This window comes from Rhagoletis pomonella, unplaced genomic scaffold (genome assembly GCF_013731165.1).
Source record: "Rhagoletis pomonella isolate Grant_MI unplaced genomic scaffold, Rhpom_1.0 Rhpom_scaffold_00003, whole genome shotgun sequence".
Taxonomy (NCBI): Eukaryota; Metazoa; Arthropoda; class Insecta; order Diptera; family Tephritidae; genus Rhagoletis; species Rhagoletis pomonella.
This window is the reverse complement of record NW_023458557.1, coordinates 25,688,190-25,693,585: the sequence shown is the minus strand read 5'-3', so window position 1 is coordinate 25,693,585 and position 5,396 is coordinate 25,688,190.

The window sequence follows — 5,396 nt, the reverse complement described above, 5'->3', positions numbered from 1 at the left end:
ACAAAATATGTTGGTGTATTTTTGAATTTTGTGCTACTTGAGAATTTTCGTCGTTACAGACCAAATTAACATATTTGCGTGGGCAATATACTCGTGAGGAAGAAGTCCACATTCCAAGTGCATTTTATTTTGAACAATTGACTTTTCTCCAAGCCTTCATAAAACCTCGAAAGGGGGAGAGCAATTTTATATGTGTAAGTTTCTCTGCATTTTCCCAGCTTCCAGTTCCCTAAGTGAATTTTGGCTTTTACTTTGGAGGCATTTCATATCACCGCGGCCACCTCTGTGCCGCGGATTACTTATTAATATAAAGATTCCTTAAATAAGGATATGAAGTTCCCTAGCTTGATGTTATTTAACCTTTTAAACTAGCTTAAAATAGGATTAAGTAATTGGCACGTAGTCATAGTCGAAATAAAGTCGACTGAAAAGTTAGTTACAGTTATTTTTTACAGGCATCCTATTGGAAACATGCAGCACCCCATTGGTAGAGGGCTTCGGGTGTACGAGTTTGTTGTCACATCAGGACTTGAAGACTTGCTCTAGCTGCTAAACTCTTAAAATTTCTTCCAATCACGTCGTAAGCAGATTTCCCATGTGAACTTGCAACAAAGTTCAATTTTGTCATTTCCTTGAAGGGAATTTCATGATTTCCTTCATCTTTCCCCTTTCAAAAATATACAATTTCATAAAATTTGATGGTCTATTTATCATATTGCTCGAGCGTTGGACGATCTAGAGTCCATACGCATAAGTAGCCCATTACGCCCATTTGGGTACTTTAAAGAAAGGTATGTATGACGTTTTCTTAACGTCATATCGGCAAATATGCTGCACGTATATTCATGTCACCTAGACCTTCAATCTCTTCAACTTTCATCCAAATCCTGAGAGGTCGCGCATGACGTGGCCGCGGTGACATGAAATGCCTCTTTGCCGGGTCCAGATGATTCGCTGAATTCGTCGCAGCATACGGAGAGTGTAATATCCCCTCCTGCATCTAACAAAAAACGCCCTCGATCTTGCACAGAGCCACAAAACAAGGAACATGAACTTCTTAGTGCAGCAACACAGGCACTAAAACAAATTACTCCAAGCAAATCCAATGATCAAGATGAATGGCGTTCCCCCGACAGCCGGTTCTACGTACCGGAATGACTCGGGTTTTACCCGATCAAGGGCTGTTGTTTCGGCGATCTAACCCCGTTTAGGTCGGCGAAGTATCTCAGAAGTTGTTCGTCCATAGGGCTACATTCGCTACGTTTTCTCCTACTCAGGGCTGGCATCGAGTCAAACCCAGGGCCAGAAACCTACACCTGCTGTGTATGCCAGAGACGACTACACCACAACTCCACCTCTGTCAACTGCAATGCTTGCGAGGGGTGGAGTCACCTCAGAGTCTGCTCAGGACTACGGACACATGGGCCACTGCCCATGTGGCCCCCTGCTCCTCTAACAGAGCAGCCTCCACGGCTAACCCCAGTCCACCTGAGCAGTCCCACACAAACACCACAGCACAACAACATAACACAATAGACCACACCACAACGGCTACAGGCCACAGAACACACACAACCGCACCACCACCCACACGCCGCCGCCAACAACTCCTGGTTCCTCCTACAATCTGCACGGTATGTCAGACCAGGATATTCCGTAATGTGACATCAGTCAAGTGCAACACCTGTCTTGGCTGGTGCCACTTTAGGACATGCTCAGGTCTGCGCACCACGCGAGATTGGACGAGGAATGTCGAGGGCCCGTGTAGCGCTGCTCGGTCGCAGATCTCGACTGCGACGCCTCCCGCCACCACCACAGGGCGGCAACCACCTCAGCAGGGCACATAGCCACCTGCGGCACGACCACACACATCCCTCAGACCCCACATCACCACACGTCTCCCGAACCACATGAAGCTCCTTCAATTTAACTGCAACGGGCTTCAGAGCAAGATCGAGGAGATAACCGTCTTCATGGGAAGGCATTGCATATTGATAGCTGCGGTCCAAGAGACGAAGTTGCACAGCAATTCAACACTGTTGAATTGTGCCGGGTACAACGTGCACCGTCGAGATCGCGAGCGGGATAATGGTGGTGGCTTAGCGTTCATTACGCGCCACACCGTGCAGTATCGTCTTATCGAAGCAGACATGGACCGCAGGGATACCACCCTAGAATGTCAGGGCATTGCTATCCGGTCAGGCGATGTTGAGCTCGAAAAATTTAACGTTTATATACCCCCTGTCACCTGCTGCCCGGCAGGATATCACCCTGTCATAGGTGCGCTCCTCAGAGGTGAAAACCGTATGGTAGTAGGCGACTTAAATGCGCACCACGATCTTTGGCACTCAAGCCTGTCAAACGATCGCAGGGGAACTGACTTGGCTGAGCAGATAGACGATTCGACATTCTGCACAATGAACGACGACGCACCCACCAGGATTATGGGCAGCTGCTGCAGCTCGCCAGACATAACAATAGTCAGCGCTGGTCTAATAAACAGCGCATCATGGCGACCTATGCTGACTTTGGCATCAGACCTTCTGCCCATAGTCATCTCGATCGATAAACCAACCGACTTTGCTTCCGCGGAGCACCGAACATATATCAATTTTTCTAAAGCTGATTGGAAAGGCTTTGCGGAATTTACTGAAAACACCTTCGCTGCTCTCCCCACACCAACCGACGTCCACCTCGGTGAACGTAAGTTCCGCAGGACTGTCACCGCTGCTGCAGCTCGCTTCGTAACGGCATCTGAAGACCTGCAACTTCACCTCTGGTGTGAGTAAGCTTTGGTCAACCGTGAGGTCACTGTCGAATCCGACGAAGCACGACGACAGAGTCGAAATTTCCTTCCCGTACCTAACGGAGGCCCTAAATTTGTCCATGGCCACTCTCATCATCCCAGACATCTGGAAGGTGGGGAGAGTGGTCCCACTGCTCAAACCGGGGAAACCTGCCAACATAGGAGGTTATTATCGACCGATAACACTCCTCTCCCCGGTAGCGAAGACACTCGAGGCCTTGCTGCTCCCGTATTTCACAAACCACTTGACCCCAGCGAAGCATAAGCATGGTTTCCGTAAAGTGCACAGTACAACAACAGCACTTAACGCCATAAACACTCAGATAACTCGTGGCCTTAACCGTAAACGTCCCTGTGAGAGAACGATTCTAGTAGCGTTGGAACTGTCAAAGGCTTTTGACACTGTCAGCCATTCCACGCTACTAGAAGATATAGAGGCTTCCTCTCTCCCACAGGGGCTCAAACGTCGGTCGGCAAATTATCTGAGTGGTCGACACTCATCGGTAATGTTTAGAGACAAATCGAGCAAACTTAGAAAAATAAAACAGGGGGTTCCACAGGGTGGTGTCCTTTCCCCACTACTGTTTAACTTTTACATTTCAAAGCTCCCTCAACCACCAGAGGGAGTCTTGATTGTCTCTTACGCCGACGATTGCTCGATCATGGCGACTGGGAATGGAATTGATGACCTGTGTTCGAAAGTAAACGGATATCTCTCTGAACTTTCCCGCTTCTTCACTGCAAAGTGTCTAGCCCTCTCCCCTACGAAATCCTCTGCGACCGTAGGAACCGCTAGGAATTCACGTCGATGACACACCAATCCGACGGTGAATAATCAGCCTCATTGCGTAAGTCGTAAATTAGGCTGAATTGTACGACTCGACAACATTAGCATTGTCTACTGTCGTGCTGAAATAAGTAAACGACGAAAATTGTCGAAAACTATGCAGTGCTGCCAAGTTCTTCCGTTTTAATACACTAGTCGAGTGGAAATTTTAGGCAATGACGCTAAATTTTCGATACGATTCGACTCTCGAAAAACGACTTGCATTCGGCACGACTCTCGCAATGAGGCTGAATACTCGGAGGAACATTCGACAGCCTGCTCTCCTTCTCTGCGCACGCAACCGCTATTGTCAATAAAGTACAGAGCCCCAACAAGGTCCTCAAGTCGCTAGCCGGCAGTACTTGGGGCAGAGACAAAGAAACGTTGCTGGCAACATACAAGGCAATAGGCCGGCCGGTTTTAAACTACGCAGCACCAGTGTGGTCGCCGGGGAATAGTAGGATGCAGTGGACGAAGCTACAGACGATACAAAACACAGCACTTAGGACAGCGACCGGATGCCTCCTGATGTCACCAGAACACCACCACGATGCTCTGCAAGCAGTTTCTGGTTGGGAGCCACAGTTGTGGCCACCCAAATAGACAGCTGCTTGCAGAGGAGCCCTCGCCGAGGCACGTCAGGAGGCATCTATATGAACTGACGGACGAAGTCCAGAGGTTCATTAAGCAGCCTCTGGACCCGTCAGCTTACAGACAGGCCCTGAACGGCATTCACAGGGACGCAGTCTCGAGTTATGTAGACTCAAGACCTGTGAATTCCGTTCTAGGCACACAAACACCGGACATTGACGCGACGGAGCTCCATCTGCCTCGGGAGACCAGAACAACAATAGCCCAACTTCGCTCTGGCTACTGCAGCAGGCTAAACTCCTACCTGAGTAGGCTAAATGCGGATGTGCCGAACGAATGTCCGGCATGCGGAGAGACCCCTCACGACTCGAAACATCTCTTCGCATGCCCGCAAAACCCCACAACCCTAACGGCGTCATCCCTGTGGACCGACCCCATAGAGGCTGCACGCTTCTTGGGGCTGCCGTTAGTGGAACTCGACGACAACGACTGAGATATCAGCCGATCTGGGCGGGGTTGTTATAGCCGCTACAACAACATCAAGAAGAATGGTTTTGTAACTTTCTCAAAGCGCAATTATCAAATTTGCGTATTAAAATAAAGATTAACTAATTGAGGAGATCACACTTATGCTTTTTGGAGCCAAGAAGAGACAAAGAATGTCAAATGACAATTTACGATTTAATACTTCCATAAGATGACTTACTTAGTTTCTAAACTCTGAACTTGTTTGCAACAAATCACGAATAATAATCACAGTAAAAATGACGCATTAGTGCATTTAAACAGTTCTTATTGGAAGATTGTGTAAATATAGAGCCACTTAAATCATAAAAACATATACGAGTAAGATTTATATTCACATCTTTGAACAAATTAATGCTTTCTTAAGTTAACAGTGATTGTTATACGAAATATGTTGCAAACAGTTTAAAGAGCTGCCTTTTTATGTAGCACTTAGTCACATAAACTAATAATTTAATGTTTATTTTTTGTTTTAAAAATGTGAATTGCACTGTTAAAATCAGATCCAAGTTCCATATGGACATATCGCTCGTTTAATAATATACAGATGTAACTCAAAATTTTAATTTTTTGAGATTTTATGATATATTAAAATAACCTGCTAATGACATTATGCTCAGTCTTATAGAATACTCGATAAGACAAAAA